This window comes from Leptopilina boulardi, unplaced genomic scaffold, assembly GCF_019393585.1.
Source record: "Leptopilina boulardi isolate dan_hultmark-lab unplaced genomic scaffold, ZJU_Lbou_2.1 LbouV2_298, whole genome shotgun sequence".
Lineage (NCBI taxonomy): Eukaryota > Metazoa > Arthropoda > Insecta > Hymenoptera > Figitidae > Leptopilina > Leptopilina boulardi.
In genome coordinates this window covers 461,227-482,509 of record NW_026137860.1, presented here as the reverse complement: position 1 = coordinate 482,509, position 21,283 = coordinate 461,227, and positions in this window count along the sequence as shown.

Here is a 21,283-nt window from a genome sequence, read left to right as displayed (position 1 = left end):
TTGTAATTTCAAACACACCAGCTGAATTCTCAAAAATATTTCTTCCGACTTGGAGATTATCAATATTCTTGGTTTTATCCCCGTGTTGAAAATTTTCAGGTAAAAATTTAAAGAAAATGTAAATTTTTTTGCATCTCAAAACTAATTATTCCTAGTACTTAAAATTTATTCTATTTTTAATATTTTAGATTTCCAGTACCAGGCAATATCTTCCTCTGCTCCAATTCCCCAACAACAATGTGAAGTAGACAGTGATGTCTCTGCCGCTTCGTGGATTCAAAAAAATGAGACTGGTTCGACCGTACCAGAGATTCAACAGAAATATATTTGAAGCTGCAAGTCCAACTCCAAACTTTCAGCAAGCCAAAAAATTGAAAAATGACAACAATTTGTTTCAGTCATATTCGCCATCTTGCATGCACACTGAAATGGACACGCGGTTGTCCAGATACAGTTTGCTGCATGAAAACAGTGCGAATAGTGAAACAAAAATTGTTAGTCTCTCCATAGTCATCGTAAAAGAATGTAACCGAAGATAATATTTCAGGATCCCAACACAAAGCTATCTCTGCCGTTGCTCAATTTTGCCAAAATCAATGTAGAAAAATTAAAAAATGACCAACAATTTTCTTTAGTCACATTCACCATCTTGAATGCAAACTTCAATGCACAAATGATTGTGCAGATACAGTTTGCTAAAAGAAAACAGTGCGAATAGTTAAAGAAAAATTGTGAGTCTCATCAATAGACGTCGTCAAGAAAAGGGACATTGCCAAAAGCGTTCACTGGATATTAGAAAAATAAGAAATAGAGTATTGATCATCTCGAAAAAATGTAACCGAAATTGCATCATTTACACTTGCAGTGAAGAAATCAAGATCATAATTATTAATGGGCATTATTAGAGTATTTAAAGGTATAGTTACAAAATTAAAAGTAATATATAATGTTTACAAAACTCACCCTAAATCGTCGTCAGCAACTGTCCAAAAGCTGGAACTATAGAGCAGCTGCAGTTGTTCCTCTTCTTTTATAATACGTTTTTACTAACGCGGTCAAAATAGAAACACAATAATTTAATAATACAAACTTGAAACAAAATAATGCAAAATGTTTTAAAAACACGCAATAACACGAACACTTTTGATAACCGATTCACCCTGTTAGATGCAAATTCAACTATAAACAAAAGATTCACAATTAATTAGTAAATTTATAATTCTAGAAAGAAAATTACCTATACAAAAGGACCCTTGGAGCTAACAACTATGGATTTTGGAAGCCCACCAGACCATCAACATTATATAAGAAGATAAAAAATTCTTATTTTAAAAAATTCCTCAGATCGCTTTCGAAATTGCACCTGGTGCAATAACTTTGCGGTCAGGAAGACGACTTGACCGCCAAAGTTGTTGAAACAGTTCATTTTTTTATTCTAGGAAAAAAAAACCCGTCGACGGGGTCGAAAATGCACCTGGTGCAATAACTTTGCGGTCAGGTTGACGACTTGACCGCCAAAGTTGTTGAACCAGTTCATTTTTTTATTCTAGAAAAAAAAACCCATTGACAGGGTCGAAAATGCACCTGGTGCAATAACTTTGCGGTCAGGATGACGACTTGACCGACAAAGTTGTTGAAACAGTTCATTTTTTTATTCTAGGAAAAAAGAACCCATCGACGGGGTCGAAAATGCACCTGGTGCAATAACTTTGCGGTCAGGTTGACGACTTGACCGCCAAAGTTGTTGAACCAGTTCATTTTTTTATTCTAGAAAAAAGAACCCATCGACGGGGTCGAAAATGCACCTGGTGCAATAACTTTGCGGTCAGGTTGACGACTTGACCGCCAAAGTTGTTGAACCAGTTCATTTTTTTATTCTAGAAAAAAGAACCCATCGACGGGGTCGAAAATACACCTGGTGCAATAACTTTGCGGTCAGGTTGACGACTTGACCGCCAAAGTTGTTGAACCAGTTCATTTTTTTATTCTAGAAAAAAAAACCCATTGACAGGGTCGAAAATGCACCTGGTGCAATAACTTTGCGGTCAGGATGACGACTTGACCGACAAAGTTGTTGAACCAGTTCATTTTTTTATTCTAGAAAAAAGAACCAATCGACGGGGTCGAAAATGCACCTGGTGCATTTACTTGTGGGTCAGGATGGCGATTGGACCTCCATAAACCGTTGAAAAGGACTAATTTTTTATTTCAGACAAATTATTCCCATAGATGGTGACAAAAAGGCACCTGATGCTTGAAAATACAAAGTTCCATATGGCCTTGTGAAAAGGAAATTAAATAAAAAAATTTTTAATTATGTTCAAAACAAAGTATATTATTTGATATAAATTATTATACTTTGTTCAATTCAAATTTTATTACTATTTGTTCAAAACCAAATTTCGTTACTATTTGTTCAAAACAAAATTGGATAAATGTCCTATCCTCTTTTTTATTTTTTTTTTTATTTTATTCACTTCACTTATTTTATTTATTTTATTTTTTTTTATTTTATTCACTACATTTATTTTATTTATTTTATTTCAATCATCAATTTTTCTTACTTTATTTAGACTATTTGTTTGATTTATATTTCATATTTTTTTCCTCATTTATGTTGTTTTATTTCTTTTATTTATTCTATTCATTTCACTTATTATTTATGCACATTTTAAATAATAAATTTATTTACAAATTTTTTAAAATTTAAATAAATAAGAAAAATAAAATAACAAAGAAAATAAATAATTTAATAAATAAAATAAAAAAATTTAATAATTGAAATAAATAATAAATAGAATAAATAAAAGAAAGAATTATTTACATTTTTTATTTTATTCATTTCGCTTATTTCATTTATTTAATATGTTTTATTAATTTCAATTATTAATTTTACTTATTTTTTTACACCGTTTGTTTGATTTGTTTTTTTTTATTTAATTAGTTTCATTTCTTTTATTTTTTTATTTCTTTTATTTTATTTCGTCTATTTATTTTATTCACTTCACTTATTTTATTTGTTATTTTATTAATTTTACTTATTAATTATTTTATTTATACTATTTAAAAAATTTTTTTTTTATTTCATTCACTTCACTTATTTTATTTATTTTATTTCAATCATTAATTTTCCTTATTTTATTTAGACTATTTGTTTGATTTATATTTTATATTTTTTTTCATTTATGTTTTATTTCTTTTATTTATTTTATTCATTTCACTTATTATCAATGTACATTTTAAGTAATAAATTTATTTATAAATTTTTAAAAATTTAAATAAATAAGAAAAATAAAATAACAAAGAAAATGAATAAATAAACTAATAAAATAAGAGAAATGAATAAATAAAATAATATAAATATTACAAATAGTGTAAATAAAATAAGTAAAATTAATAATTGAAATTAATAAAATAAATAAAATAACAAATAAAATAAGTGAAATGAATAAAATTAGAAATAAATGAATAATAAATTAATAGAATGAATAAAAGAAATAAAGATTTATATTTTTTATTTTATTCATTTCACTTATTTTATTTGTTCTTTTATTTGATTTATTTATTTTAATTATTAATTCTACTTATTTCATTTACACTTTTCGTACTATTTATATTTATTATTTTATTTCTTTCACTTATTTTATTTGTTATTCTATATATTTTCTTTTTTATTTTATGTTTCTTATTTATTTCGTTTCATTTATCAAATAAATATTTTCCAAATTCAGAACCGCCGCAATACTAATAAGCCAGAGATGCAACAACAGCAGTTACAACAGCAGTTACAACAGCCGCCACCGTTGCAACAACCACCGCCAATGCAACAGCAGACGCAACAACTACAGCTACAACAGCCGCCACCCTTGCAGCAACCACCGCTAATGCAACAGCAGACGCAACCACTGCAGCTACAACAACCGCCACCCTTGCCACAACCACCGCCTTCACAATTATTGCCAATGCAACAACAGCAACTGTCGATGCAACAACAGGAACTAAAAATGCAACAGCCGCCGATGCAACAACATCTGATGATGCAACAGGAGCCGGCAATGCAGCCTTTACAACTGCCGATGCAACAACAACTGCCATTGCAACAAGAACAGAAATTGCAACAACCGCAATCACAACGGTTGCCGATGCAACAGCAAATGAAATTGCAACAACTGCCAATGCAACCATTGCAATCACTACTGCCCATGCAGCAGCAGCCGCCGATGCAACCATTGCAATCGCAACTGCCAATGCAACAGCAGCCGCCGATGCAACCATTGCAATCGCAACTACAAATACAACAGCAGCTCCCGATGCAACAACAGCTGTCAACGCAACAGCAATTGCCGATACAACAACTACAAAACAATTTCCAACAACCCAGTTTTCAGCAACCTAGTTTCGCACAACTGCCTGCTCAATCTTCTTACTATCCGGCACCCCAGGGTACCTCGCATCAAGAAATCAAGGTAAGTTTAAAAAAAAAATATTAATCTACATTGAAAGAAAATAGATAAGAAATTTTAGTATAAATGTTACAATTTAGGGGAAAAGTACAAAGATGAGAAAAATTGACATAAAATGTATTAGACTTCAGAAAAGATATTTCAGAATTTGATGAATCAATTTCAAACTTAAATTACATGTATTTTACACCTTAGTACATTTACGAATTTTAATATAAGTTTTAGTATTTCTATAAACTGTTTTCTGAAATTTAATATATTTTATATGAATTTCTCTCATTTTGTCAAGTTTTCCTTAAAATGTAAAATTTATACTAAAATTTCGGAATTTCTTATTGAAATTTGATATAAATTTTCTTCAGTGTAAAATTGTACTTTAAATATTTTTCTGAAAAATATATTAATTCTACAGGAAACCATACAACAGCGACCGTCTTCCTCGGCCAGCGCTCCCAAAGTAAGTAAAAAAAATGAAATTATTAAAGCGTACTTGCGTTTGCGAAGACGAAAAATAGGCACCTCTTTACAATATTTTTTTCACAGCCATTTTAATTAAAATTTTAAAAACTTTTTTTATTCCTTGAAATACATTATTAAAATTACAAAAAGCAAGAATTATTTTGTTTTTTCATTGTTAACTACGATTCGTAGAGGGTGCCAAAGTAGAGGTTCTGAAAATTGTAAGGTTTTGCGGCACCCCCTGTGAAGCCACTCCTGACAATCTAAAATAAAAAAATCAATAAAAAAAGTTAAAAATTTTTTAATTAAAATGGCTGTGAAAAAAAATTATAAAAAGGCACCTATTTTTCGTCTTCGCAAACGCAAGTACGCCTTAATGTTTTAGAAAATTTGCAATGCAAATAGAGAATTAAAATAAATAAAAAAATAAATAAAATAAAAAATATAAGCAAAGTAAATCAAACAAATAAAATAGATAAAATAAGTCAAATGAATAAAAATAAATAGAATTAATAAACGAAATAAAAGAACATAAATAAAAAAATAAATAAAATAAGTGTAATGTATAAAGTAAAAAATATAAATAAAACAAATAGTATACGCAGAATCAGTAAAATCGATGAAATAAATAAAACAAATAAAATAAGTTAATTGAATAAGAATGAAGAAAATAAGTGAAGTGATTAAAATAAATATAAAAAGTAAAACAACATAAATAAAAAATTAAATACAATCATTAATTCAAAAATAAATAAATATCATAAATAAAAAATATATATCCAACAAATAGTGTAAATAAAATAAGTAAAATTATTAAAATAAATGAAATAAAGAGAACAAAATAAATAAAATAAGTGAAATGAATAAAAATAAATAAAATGAATGAATTAAAAAAAAGAAATGAAATAAATAAAAAAAATAAAATAAGTGAAATGAATAAAAATAAATAAAATGAAAGAATTAAATAAAAGAAATGAAATAAATAAAAAAAAATAAAATAAGTGAAATGAATAAAATAAAAAATATAAATCAAACAAATATGAATAAAATAAATAAAATAAATAGAATAAATAAAATAACATTAATAAGACAAATAAATAATATTTAATTGTCTTATACATATAAATAATAATAATAATATTCCATTCTTATATTTCTTTTCGTTATAAATGTTTATTAATAATTTAATTTTTTTTAGGATTGGGCTGTTGAGCTTCGAAAATTAAAGCAAGAAGTCGATAGGGAGAGGTGGAAGCATGAACAGAGGTTGAACAGCATAGAAGTCTACATCAGGAAGCAGAAATTGAACGAGAGAAACAAGGAGAGGGAGAGACAAGGCTTAGATTGGGAAAAAGAAGACTGGGCAGAAGACAGAAGAGATAGGGGCGATAGGCGGCATTATCGGCGATTTTAATTTAGTTCATATTCGGTGGTAGTACAATCGTAACACAAACAAAGAAATCTAAATAAAAAGATGTGTCGAGATATGAAGAAAGGGACCTAAGAAGCCGAGTATTATCGACCAGCTGGTGAGATCCATCCCCACCATTTCACAGTCTCATGGTACACTGCGATGTAGTGGGGATGCCTTTCAACAGTCAACTTGTAATACTCGGCTTCTTAGGTCCCTTTCTTCATATCGCGACACATAAAAAATTTAAAATTCTCTTGTGATACGATTGTACTGTCCTTAACTTTCTATTTCATTTATGTTTTATCTGTTGCGGCAAAGGCGGCGTTTTTAATTTTGTTAATCTTTGGAGGCAGTACAACCAGTAAACAGAGGCAGTAACACAAACAGAGAAATCAAAATAACAATAATGAACAATTTCAAATTCTCTTGTGTTACGATTGTACTGTCCTCAATTTTCTATCCCAATTTGCATTCGTGTTATTCAATGGTCACATGTTTCTTAAACAACATTTCTTCCTGAACTGCCCTAAGCCCGAAAAAACTTTTTGAAATTATTTGATATTAATTTGGAAATTTTCTTTGCTTGGGACAGTTCAGGAATTTCGTTAATAAATTTCAAGATTTCAAAATTCAACCAATCTATTTCTCTATTTAAAAACTTTTTATATTCTCTATTTAAAATTGTTAACTTTAAATAAAGTATATAAAAAGTTGAAAAATAGTAAAAGTTAAATAGAAGTTTTTAAATGGAAATTCATTCATTCAAACACATCACCAATGAATAACATGACCTGCAAAATAATAAATTTTCAATATTTCGCCCGGTCAGTGAAAAACCATAAACAGAAAAAAGAATAATTAGGACAAACATTAAATGAGGGGCTGATAGTAAAAATGGTTTAAAATAACATTGGAAGCAAAAGTGGGATAAGTGACTTGGGAGCAAAAACGGGTTAAAATGATTCGTGTAATTTATTGATAAATTCATTATATTATCGATTAAAAAATATTAATTATAATAAAATATGCATTTTTTCCTATTGTTAATATTTTTTAGTCGATAATATAATGAATTTATCAATAAATTACACGAATCATTTTAACCCGTTTTTGCTCCCAAGTCACTTATCCCACTTTTGCTCCCAATGTTATTTTAAATCATTTTTACTATCAGCCTCTCAAATATTGGTTGTCCTAATTATTCTTTTTTCTGTTTATGGTTTTTCACTGATCAAAAATTCATTTTTTTCAAAAAACGGCTCAATCGAGCAGTCTCACTTATCACTCTTCCGTAGACGCCAACAACCACTATTTCTTGGCAATGCCTCTCCATCAAATTCAGTAATATATTTGAGGAAATTAATCAGTAAAAACTTGGTAAAATTAATCTATTGATTGTTGCTGATCTTAATAATAACTAATAAAATAAGTGAAATGAATAAATAAAATAATATAAATGGTCCAAATAGTGTAAATAAAATAAGTAAAATTAATAATTGAAATTAATAAAACAAATAAATGAAAATTGTTTGATGGAGGGGCATTGTTGCGAAATAATAGTAGACAACAACTAATGGGATTGTATTGAGCGTAACTGCTAGCTTCAGCCAGCTTTTATTTTTTTTAAGAACTACCCGACACAGTTAAGAAATTCATAATTGTATCGTGGCGAAGCGCGATACGTTTAGAAATTTGTAATCGTATCGTGGCAGGACTGGACACGTTTACGAATTTCCAAAAGTATCGTGGCGCGACTAGACACAATAAAAATTTGAGAATCGTATCGTGGGGCTGAACTACACGACACAATACAAAAATAATTATGAATTTCGTGTCGCATACAATGAAACTTGTTGATCAACATCTTGACAGTTTATTAATCCTTCAATAACATTTCAAGAAATAAAATTAAAATAAAATAGATATAGATTGAATATATATCAAATGTAAATTATTAAATTTATATTATATTATATTATATTATATTATATTATATTATATTATATTATATTATATTATATTATATTATATTATATTATATTATATTATATTATATTATATTATATTATTTCCACGAATTTCTGTTTTCATCCTATACTGTTTATTTTCATGTATTTCTTTTTGTATTATCAACAACTTATTGTCTAGTATGTAAACAAACCACACTTAAAATTAAAAATAATTTTGTTCAATAAAATTAATAGATTAATTTAATTTATTAACATTTTAATATTATTATGATTTAAAGAATTGAAAAAAATGTAAGACTTGATTACGAATTCAATATCAGTTTTTTAAAATTCAAAATGGCGGATCCAATATACCGAATCAAAATAACTAAAAATGGGCAAATTCGTCTAAACCATGTTACCCAGGGGTTTTCGGGGTTGCTGATTACGAATCTGACATCAGTTTTTCAAAGTTCAAAATGGCGGATCCAATATGGCGGAAGACAAAATAAAAAATTAATCGGATTGTATTAAAAACCTATTACTCGGAGGTTTTCAGGGTCATTGATTACGAATTGTGACAAAAGTTTTTTAAAATTCAAAATGGCGGATCCAATATGGCGGACGACAAAATAAAAAATTAATCGGATTGGATTGAAACCGGTTACTGAGGGGTTTTCAGGGTCGCTGATTACAAATGTAACATCAGTTTTTTAGGGTTTCGTGGCCCATGGCCGAAAGCCTTATAGTTTCACTTTGGCGTCCGTCTGTCCGTAGTATATTTTGGGGCACCACAGCTCCCAAAATCAAATTTTAGGGCACAGATCCCAAATTAAAATTTTGGGGCACCACAGATCTCAAATTAAAATTTTGGGGCCCCACAGATCCCAAATTAAACTTTTGGGGCACCACAGATCCCAAATTCAAATTTTGGGGCCCCACAGATCCCAAATTAAACTTTTGGGGCACCACAGATCCCAAATTCGAATTTTGGGGCACCACAGATCCCAAATTCAAATTTTGGGCAAACATAGCTTCCAAATTCGAATTTTGGGGCACCACAGATCCCAAATTCAAATTTTGGGGCACCATAGCTCCCAAATTCAAATGTTGGGGCCTACAGATCCCAAATCTCCATTTACTGAATGGACATTTTCCCGAATGGACATTACATGAATGGACATTAAATGTCCCATTAGTTAACATGCCCCTATAATTGACATGTCCCAGTAGTTGACCTGTCTCAGTAATTGACATGTCCCAATAGTTGACATGTCCATATAGTTGACATGTCCATATAGTTGACATGTCCCTATAGTTGACATGTCCCTATAGTTGACATGTCCCAGTAGTTGACATTAAAATTTAAAGCGCCACGAAACCCTAGATGTAGGCGCAATTGCGCCTAGTTCTTTTCCTATTTTTAATATTCAAAATGGCGGATCTAATATGCTGAACAATTTTTTAAAAAGGATCGGATCTTTTGAAACTTGTTACTCGAGCGTTTTTTGGGACATTTTGAATTTTGAAAAACTTTTGTCACAATTCGTAATCAATGACCCTGAAAACCCCCGAGTAATAGGTTTTTAATACAATCCGATTAATTTTGCTTCCTCGTGGAGGAAGCTATGTAGTCCTTTCGTTTATAAAAATTTTAAAAATGGTGAAAACAAATTTTCCTCTATATAGAAACATGTTATATGAGATCCTGATCAATTGTCCGGATGTATGTATGTGTGTGTGTATGTGTGTGTGTGTGTGTGTGTGTATGTGTGTGTGGATCGTTTTTGTGAACACGATATCTTTAACAGGTTTTAATGGATTTGGATAAAATTTGGTAGGCTTATTTAACACATAAATCTCTCAAAAATGACGAGAGGATTTTTAAAAATACCCCAAAAAAAAAATTTTATCGTCTTTTTTCCAAAAATTTTTTTTTAATTGAAAAAATTTTTAAATCGAAAAATTTAAGGTAATATATAATATAATCGTCTTCTTTATGTCAAGATGAATCGATTGATATATATAAAGTATAGATTTGATTGAAATTTAAAGAATTAAAGAAAGTTAAAAAATCAAAAATTCTCATTTTAGCTAAAAAATGATGTGTTTATTTAAATTCATGTTTATATATGAAATAATTTTATTCCCTGCATTGAAACGAATTGGTTGGTATATATAAAGTATAGATTTGATTTAAAATTTGAGAATTAATAAAAATTGAAAAATCGAAAATTCATATTTTAGCTAAAAAATTTTGTGTTTTTTTTAAATTCAAGTTGATGAATAAAATAATTATATTCCTTGCATTAAAACGAATCGATTCGTATATATAAAGTTTATGTTACACTCAAAATTAATTAAAATTTTCTTTATTTTTCAAAAAATTTAATTAATTTAAAACATTTTTAACTCGAAATTTTTTAAATCAATCAATTGAATTGGACAAATTCATTGCTTCCTTCACGAGGAAGCAAATTTTTTGCTTCACACAATGAGGAAGCATAATGTTTATGAAATAAACATAAAGGACCCCCTCCTTGTTTTATTTTGTCTTCCGCCATATTGGATCCGCCATTTTGAACTTTGAAAAACTGATGTCAGATTCGTAATCAGCAACCCCGAAAACCCCTGGGTAACATGGTTTAGACGAATTTGCCCATTTTTAGTTATTTTGATTCGGTATATTGGATCCGCCATTTTGAATTTTAAAAAACTGATATTGAATTCGTAATCAAGTCTTACATTTTTTTCAATTCTTTAAATCATAATAATATTAAAATGTTAATAAATTAAATTAATCTATTAATTTTATTGAACAAAATTATTTTTAATTTTAAGTGTGGTTTGTTTACATACTAGACAATAAGTTGTTGATAATACAAAAAGAAATACATGAAAATAAACAGTATAGGATGAAAACAGAAATTCGTGGAAATAATATAATATAATATAATATAATATAATATAATATAATATAATATAATATAATATAATATAATATAATATAATATAATATAATATAATATAATATAATATAATATAATATAATATAATATAATATAATATAATATAATATAATATAATATAATATAATATAATATAATATAATATAATATAATATAATATAATATAATATAATATAATATAATATAATATAATATAATATAATATATTATTGTATATTATTGTATATTATTTTGTATGCATATTATTATTAGTATTATTATTATTATTCCATATATACTATATTATAATAGATAATACATAATAGATAAGTTTAAATTAATTGAACAATTTTTTTTCATGCGACACGACATATTTATGTAGAATTATCGTGTCGTGGCAAGTCATGATACGATACGATTCTCAAATTGTTAATGTGTCTAGTCGCGCCACGATACTTTTGGAAATTCGTAAACGTGTCCAGTCCTGCCACGATACGATTACAAATTTCTAAACGTATCGTGCTTCGCCACGATACAATTATGAATTTCTTAACTGTGTCGGGTCGTGCCACGATACGTTTGAAAAGTTTTAAAAGTGTCGGGTCTCGCCACGATACTTTTAATTGTTTTCAAACGTGTCGAGTCGCGACACTACACGGACACTTTCTTAAAATTCAACAACATTTCGTGTCCGAGACAGTCCCTGCTTATTTCTGTATAATTTTAAAGAGAATAAAGTTATATTTATAATTAAAATTTGATTAAGCTTATTTTAAAAATTTTGATCGAAAGAAAGCACAAATTGAAAAACTTTGTTACATAAATGCCAATTCAGTATTTTTTATTTAGACGTTTTTGTAATTTTAATTTAATTTTATTTTAATTATCTAATTTTTTTATTCATAAATAAAATTGTTACTTGAAAAGCATTATAAAAATTTCAGTCAACAAAGAAGAATATTAAATAATTAAAAAATTTGCAAGTCAGGGAAAATAAAAAATTAGTCAGGAAATTTTGAAAATAAAATCTTGCCTACACCCTGTAAAGGAAATAAATTAAACAAATAGAACAAGTAAAAAAAAATAATAAATTAAATAAATAGATAAATTAAATAAATTAAATAGACACATAAATAAACGAAATAAAATTGTAACGAAAGCATTTTTATTTTAAATATTAATTCGAAACGAAAAGTATTTTGTCAGCATATTATATTCAAATCATTTCAATGCATGAATATATATATTCTATACGATTGAGCTCTCAGCTCGACAGCCAGGAGGAGAGTACCGAGCGCGCATACTTTGCCGCGCAGCACGTGGTCTCTCTCACTCGCGCCATAGCTCCCAGTAGAAACGTCAAGCGGTATATACTTGCTTGCACGTACAATTTCCTCAGTTCGCCGTCGACCGGACTCGAGGCACATCTCGAGGCTGGACGACAGCAGCTCTCTCCTTTCCTCCTATTCTCTTCCTTTCTTATCTATCGCCGAGGGTGAGGTACGTCTCTCCTGAGGAATGAGATCATCCTCCCCAGGGCAGGCAGACCACAGGTACATCTGTGCTGCTAGCCCTGCCTACCTCATCCTCGAGGACGGTATCTCAGGTACATCTGGGGCCGACCTGGTGGATGTATTCCTACAGAAGGAGTAGTACTCAAGTACCTTGGTACAAGAGTAACTCCCTTCGCCCTCCATCTTTTCTTACCTGCCGCGCAAGGTCTGACCAGGGGTATATCCGTGGAAGGCTGACGCGATCCTGACCCGCCATTTCCTGGAGAACCGACCCTGTGAAGACGAGGTACATCTCGCTCTTCACCGAGTTGATGCACCAGGTATTATTCTTCGACTCGAGGTACATCTGGAGCGAAGAATAACCTGTAACTTTCCTCTCTCTCTCTTTCCGCACTAGCTTCGCGTAGAGCATGAATGTCGTACGGAAACGGCATCTAGAAATCCTGATTAAGAAATCTCTAGTCGTGCACGAAACCTAGTTTTCGCTCGTCTCGTAGCTAGGGGCGTATTCTAGAACCTCCCTCGCGGAAATTATTATTGAGCATTTCACCCCGGGAAAATTATAAATGGCGAGAACTAAATATTGTCTTTTTACAGTATTGCGGCGGATCCAATGCAGCTCGATGCAGCACCATAGCGGCGTACCGTCTCGCTTCTTTTCTCTCTCTTTCCTCTATCCCCTCACCTTTTCTAAATTCTTCTTCATCTCACTTCTCTCTACATTCTTTATTCTTTTCCACTTCTTTCATTTAGATTTAAGCTAGTTAGTTAGTTTTACATTTATTTTTTACTACTGTTAATTTAGTTAGTTTAGGATTTTCTATTTTTGTATTTTTTATATATTGTTATGAGAGTTAATCAAGCAGCCATATTTTTTAGTCAATATTTTTATTGTTATTACTTTTATTGTTTATTGTTTCTTTCTTACATTTAAATAAAACTGCTTTCGAAGGTTTAAATTATCGCTTCGTTACTGACTTTACCTACCTGCATATCACGATAATACTATTTTATACTTTTTATAAGAGAGCAAAGAACTCAAGAGTTCCAAAAATTTAAGACCCGGACTCATCCGGCGAGCAAATCCTTTGGCTCAAAATTCAGATCATTACATGGCGCCCGAACAGGGACTTAAAATTTTTTTTTGCTCTCTCGGTTATACTTAAGTTTTAAAAAAAATATATATATAGAGAAAAAATTGGTATTTTGTGATATCAGGGTGGAGGAAAAGTACAATTAGTTCTCGTCATCGCGAGGGCGCTGTTGTCGATACTAGAGTGGGGATGGGTGGTTAAGGAATATAAAGACCGCGTTTAAAGAAAAAGGCGTAATCGATCAGTACCACTCATCGAAAACACTATAAAATTTTTTTTTTGTAAAGCAAGAAAGAAGAAGAAGACAGCATGTACTCTCCGGACACCGAGAACTGGGTCTATCAGACAATCCGTAGAATCCAAAAATGGTTCCCCGGCTACCACGCGTACGAGGTCCTCTGTCGAGTTGAGGCAGCCCAAAAGAGATTAAAGATCTCTACTCACCTTTTGAAACACGTATTCCCCGACATGATCGTCGGTGAAGACCTAGTTGCCCAAAAAGAAAGTATCTTAAAATTAACAAAAGATGAGCAAAAGGACTTCCTTGAGACCTGCTTCTTTAATCGTCGCCCGATTGACCTCGGCACCCTGACTAGCATAGTGTGTAGTCTAACTCAACCCTACGACCGTACTAAGAACTGTTGGCGCTGCGGTCAACGAGGACATCGCCGCGCGGATTGTAAAAACCCCCAGAAACAATTTTGTTATATCTGTGGTGTCGGCCCTATTTGGGCCCGATACTGCTGCCTAAGGGCAAGAAAATAAATTTTTTTTTTTTCTTCTCTCTTTCTCGGGTAAGGCTAGATGCCCGAATACCCCCCTCCATCTCCATCTTCTGGGAGGAGAAAGGGACCGATCTACTAGTATAAAAAGAGCAACAGATCATCCCTCATCACATTTATTCACTTAAAGTCATTGAGTAAACACCTTAACAAAATCTTACGCTTCCAATTTCTTTTAACCATTCAAAATGGGAGTAAAATGGATATACGGTTTATCGAAGAGCGACTTAATCGCGCAGATGGAAAGCTACCGGATCGATACCAGTGGAACACTAGCAGAGCTTCGACAACGCTTTGTAGCATTTGTAAAAACACAACCGGAATTGCTGCATAAAACTAGGGATCCAGAAGGATACAAAGAAGATGAAGATATCTCTCGAGACACTTCCGCACTAGAAGATCCGAATTTGATCAACAACTTCACACCTGGCTCGCAACATCAACCTACAGCACCACCACAAGAACAAATAGAACAGGTAGACATCGAACTAAATCATCAATTTAGACTACCTGGAACATCTAGAACATCATCACCACATGAGGGCTATTCTGATACCTTTGTGCTGGAAAGGATGAGAAAATGGGGTTGTCAGTTTGATGGCAAAGACGTCTACACATTTTTAGAACGTGTAGAAGAATTGCAGGCCGCATACGGATTTACGGACCAACAACTATTGAGAGGATTTCCGGAATTGCTAAAAGACGATGCCCAACTTTGGTATCGCAACGAGATAAGATATATTAGAACCTACGAAGAATTAAAATCAGCTCTAAGAAAATTTTATCTCTCTCCGAGCGAATTCAGACACCTGGAATCGCAAATAGTAAGGAAACTGCAAACTAAAGCAGAATCTATAAGAGAATTTTCAACTGCCTTGAGGACCATGATGAGGAGACATGGAGGTTATGACATTGTTCGTGAGATAGATACCATCTATTGGAACATGCAACCAAAGTATAGATTGCATATAAGGAGACACGAACTAGACTCTGTAAATACCTTAATACAGAGAGTTGAAGAAATCGCGGAGATCCTACAAACAGTCAACGCCAAGGAAACAGCTTATCAACCAGTAGCAGAGATTTCCAAACCATATGATCCAAAAAAGGATTGCTGGCGCTGTGGGAAATCAGGACATCGACGCATGAGTTGCCGGAGCAGGCCAAAGAAGTTTTGTTCATTCTGTGGAAAGGACAACATACTAACCAGAGATTGCCAGTGTGAAAAGCCGGGAAACGCAAAAAAGGTCGAACAATCGGAGTAAGTTCGACCTTATCATCTCCCGACTCCAGAATCTTCATCAACTGTAAATGTGAAGATCTAACCATCCCAGCCCTAGTGGATACAGGAGCAGCAGGCTCATTTATAGACATCCACACAGCAAATACTTTAATTGCTCAAGGGGGAGTCGCAAACTTAGAAGAAATTATTGTGGCCTTAGCAAATGGCACACAATACACAGTTAAAACAAGTTTTGACATGAAGATCGCAGCAGGGAAAACTAAGGTAAAACATAAGTTCTTGGTATTACCTGGTTTATCTCAACCAATGCTCATAGGTATGGATTTGTTAAAGAAATTCAACTTTTCTCTGCTAATTAACAATCAAGATATACGATTGTTAACTAACTCGTTTAAAGTTGATATTTGCGAAATTGGAACATCAGGGTTAACAATATTGGACAAGGATCAAGAAAAGGAATTAAACACCTTTATTGAAAAACAGAAACTTTTATTCGCAAACATAAAAGGACAAACTCCACTCCTGAAACATGAAATTCGCCTGGAAGAATCCACACCAATTAAGCAACGTTACCAGCCAAGAAATCCAGCAACACAGGAACTTATGCGTCAAGAAGCCCTGGAAATGTTAAAACAAAAAGTAATTAGAAAATCTCGAAGCCCTTGGAGCTCACCAGTAGTGCTAATTAAAAGGAAAAATGGAAAACTACGATTTTGCATTGACTTTCGCAAACTAAACAAAGTAACAAAAAAAGATGCTTACCCCCTCCCCCGCATAAATAGTATATTGGACCAATTAAAAGGTGCCAAATACTTATCTACGCTTGATTTAAAGAACGGATATTGGCAAGTTGAGTTAACCGAAGATAGTGCACCCCTTACAGCCTTCACAGTACCAGGATTGGGATTATTTGAATTTGTAGTCATGCCCTTTGGACTACATTCCGCACCAGCAACATTTCAACGACTCATCGATCTAGTAATTCCCGCTGAACTAGCTCCAAACGTCTTTTCATATCTCGATGATATCGTCATTACCTCGGAAACATTCGAATCACATCTCAAACTCCTAGAAGAAGTATTTGTAAGATTAAGTGAAGCCAAATTAGTACCTAACTGGGAAAAATGTTTTTTCGCCAGAACCCAACTCACTTACCTCGGACATCTAATAGATAAAGATGGACTGCATCCCGACCCCGATAAAGTCGACGCCATTTTGAAACTACCACCTCCAACCAACCTGAAAGAGCTGAGAAAATTTTTGGGTATGGTATCGTGGTACCGTCGATTTGTTAAAGACATTTCTGTATTAATGTCCCCCCTAATTGATTTGTTGAAAAAGAAGACAACTTGGAATTGGAATGAAGATAAACAAGCAGCTTTCGACAAAATAAAAAAAACGTTAACTGAAGCACCTGTATTAGCCTGTCCCGACTGGTCGCAGACATTTTATTTACAAACTGATGCCAGCCTGGAAGGTCTCGGAGCGGTTTTGACTCAGAAAATTGGAACTTCTGAAGTTGTTATCGCCTATGCCAGCCGAACTTTAAATTCATCTGAAAAAAACTACTCAGCAACGGAATTAGAATGCCTAGCTGTAAAATGGGGCATTTGGAAAATGAGACACTATCTAGAAGGCTACCATTTTATAGTTGTCACTGATCACCAAGCTCTCAAATGGCTGAACAGCATCATCACTCCGTCAGGAAGACTCGCAAGATGGATTATGGAATTGGCACAATGGGACTTCGAAGTTCAATATAAGAAAGGTTCCGAAAATTGTCTCCCAGATTACTTGTCAAGATTGCCCCTAGCAGTTTCTACAATTGACAAACAACCATCTTGTCAATGGTATCAACGCCAATTTAAAACAACCTCCGAGAATCCAGAAAGAAATCCAGACTACAAAATTGAAGATGGAAAATTATTTCACCATATACTTCACTCGCTGGACTTCAAAGACACACCCTACGAAGATCAATGGAAGTTGTGTATCCCGAAAGAAGATAGAGAGAAAATCTTACACAAAGTACACGACGAAACAACAGCTGGACATTTGGGTGTTGCTAAAACTTTAGCTAGACTTGGAGAATTTTTTTTTCTGGCCTGGAATGCTTCGTGATGGAGCCGAATATGTAAGAAACTGCCAGAATTGTCAACGTAATAAAAGCACACAACAGGCTGCAGCAAATTTAATGCATGCAACCCTCGTAGAAAATCCGTGGGAAATGATTTCTATCGACTTCGTCGGACCACTGCCTAGAACAACCTCAGGAAATTCAATTCTTTGCGTAATACAAGATCGATTTACAAAGTGGATTGAATTAAAACCTTTAAGAAAAGCAACTTCAGTATTAGTTATTTCAACACTAAAAGAAATTTTCTATCGCTATGGTTGTCCTAAAAAAATTGTCTCAGATAATGGTAGACAATTTATTAGCAAAGAATTCAAATCTTTCTTGGAAGATTTTGGTATAATTCATCGCCTTACGCCACCCTACTCACCACAATGCAATCCAGTAGAAAGAGTAAATAAAGTAGTAAAGACGATGTTTAGACAATACCTCGACGCTAAGAAACCGGACTGGGACCGCCATCTGTTGGAACTTCAATTTGCTTACAACACGGCCAAGCACACTTCGACCGGTTTCACACCTGCCTATCTTACCGCCGGCCGAGAGTTTCTCCCACCAGGCTTTCAAGACACGCGCTTGAATTCAAACACAACCACCGCTTCAAAGACAAGGATAGAAAAACTTCAAAATGCCCTCGAATTAGTTAGAATTAACCTTGCCAAAAGTTTCAAAATTCAACAAAAACACTATAATTTACGTAAAAGAGAATGGAAACCCAATGTAGGAGATAAGGTTTTTAAAAGAAATTTTCATTTATCAAACAAAATGAAAAAAGAAAATGCGAAATTATTAGAAAAGTTTAGTGGCCCATTTACAATAAAGAAAAAAATTTCTCCAGTAATCTATGATGTTGTAAATGAACAGGGGAAAATTTTTCGTCATGTTCATTTAAAGGACCTGAAGAACTTCATTGACGACATTTCCAACCAATAATATAATTTCCCCCCAAAATTCTAAAGTCAAAGACCTCTAAAGAAAAATAAATCTTATTTCTTAGAATTAGGTGTATAGTTCCTCAAAGTCACCCGCGATGGAAACATTGAAACGCTTAGCACAGCTCGAGCGCGAGAAAATAAAAGAAGACGCGTTAGATATGAACAATTTGAATATTTCGATATACGAATTCGACATCGCCTATCAAAAAATGTTTGATGAAAAAAAATCGGTAGTTGATATAATTAAACCACCTGAAAAAATTATCGCTCCACTACAACCCTATTCAGGTCGAATTACGGAAAAATGTAAAGTGTTAGCTCCAACTCAAAAACCACCACTTTTTCAACTGGAAAGGAAAATTGTGGAAATACCGCCGTCCATCCATAAAGGAAATTTTGAAAACACCATGCTCAATATCTGTAAAAAAGAAGAAGAAAAGATTAATTTAGAAAAAAATGAAAAAATTAAGAAAAAAATTCAAAATTCGAAATTACCTATTTTAAGTATCCCAAAATTAGTTGTGCCCGCTAAACCTACCCCTAAAAAGAGTGGTAAAATTACCAAACGTACCCCAACACAATTATCCTCGATCAAATTAACCGCAAGAAATAAAATTATGAAGCAGATGAAAAGCCCGAAGAAAGTTAACCCGATTCACACTGCACCTAAAAAAGAAAAACCGCAAATTATTAAAAAGAAAAAAATTAATAAACCCAAAATCACTTCTGACATTTTACTTACCACCCCAATAATCGTAAAAAAGAACTTACCTTCTCCAAAACCATTATCGTCAGATTGCCCGAAGTCGTTTGAAGAATTGTTTAATAGTCTCCAAGATACCATCAACGAAGTTGACCTAAATAACAACACTGCTGAAAATTCGAAGGAAAACCCAATTCCTCTGGTAAAGGAACTTTCAAAATTGCCATTTAAAATCTCGAAACTTCCTGGAGGACCATGGATTAAAGTTCCGATTGGCCCCGCTCGTTATCGGTTGCCCGTCAACGATGGCAAGTGGATTTTACGCTTGGAGAGAACCAACGGATTCATTAGAAAAGCCAGAAAAATTTTGTAAGTGGTACTGAAAATTATTTTTTTTTTTCTCTTTATTTTTTTGCATATTACATTCCCCAAGACGCTCATTAGAATTCGCTTTTTTAGTAGGGGGGATGTAACGAAAGCATTTTTATTTTAAATATTAATTCGAAACGAAAAGTATTTTGTCAGCATATTATATTCAAATCATTTCAATGCATGAATATATATATTCTATACGATTGAGCTCTCAGCTCGACAGCCAGGAGGAGAGTACCGAGCGCGCATACTTTGCCGCGCAGCACGTGGTCTCTCTCACTCGCGCCATAGCTCCCAGTAGAAACGTCAAGCGGTATATACTTGCTTGCACGTACAATTTCCTCAGTTCGCCGTCGACCGGACTCGAGGCACATCTCGAGGCTGGACGACAGCAGCTCTCTCCTTTCCTCCTATTCTCTTCCTTTCTTATCTATCGCCGAGGGTGAGGTACGTCTCTCCTGAGGAATGAGATCATCCTCCCCAGGGCAGGCAGACCACAGGTACATCTGTGCTGCTAGCCCTGCCTACCTCATCCTCGAGGACGGTATCTCAGGTACATCTGGGGCCGACCTGGTGGATGTATTCCTACAGAAGGAGTAGTACTCAAGTACCTTGGTACAAGAGTAACTCCCTTCGCCCTCCATCTTTTCTTACCTGCCGCGCAAGGTCTGACCAGGGGTACATCCGTGGAAGGCTGACGCGATCCTGACCCGCCATTTCCTGGAGAACCGACCCTGTGAAGACGAGGTACATCTCGCTCTTCACCGAGTTGATGCACCAGGTATTATTCTTCGACTCGAGGTACATCTGGAGCGAAGAATAACCTGTAACTTTCCTCTCTCTCTCTTTCCGCACTAGCTTCGCGTAGAGCATGAATGTCGTACGGAAACGGCATCTAGAAATCCTGATTAAGAAATCTCTAGTCGTGCACGAAACCTAGTTTTCGCTCGTCTCGTAGCTAGGGGCGTATTCTAGAACCTCCCTCGCGGAAATTATTATTGAGCATTTCACCCCGGGAAAATTATAAATGGCGAGAACTAAATATTGTCTTTTTACAGTATTGCGGCGGATCCAATGCAGCTCGATGCAGCACCATAGCGGCGTACCGTCTCGCTTCTTTTCTCTCTCTTTCCTCTATCCCCTCACCTTTTCTAAATTCTTCTTCATCTCACTTCTCTCTACATTCTTTATTCTTTTCCACTTCTTTCATTTAGATTTAAGCTAGTTAGTTAGTTTTACATTTATTTTTTACTACTGTTAATTTAGTTAGTTT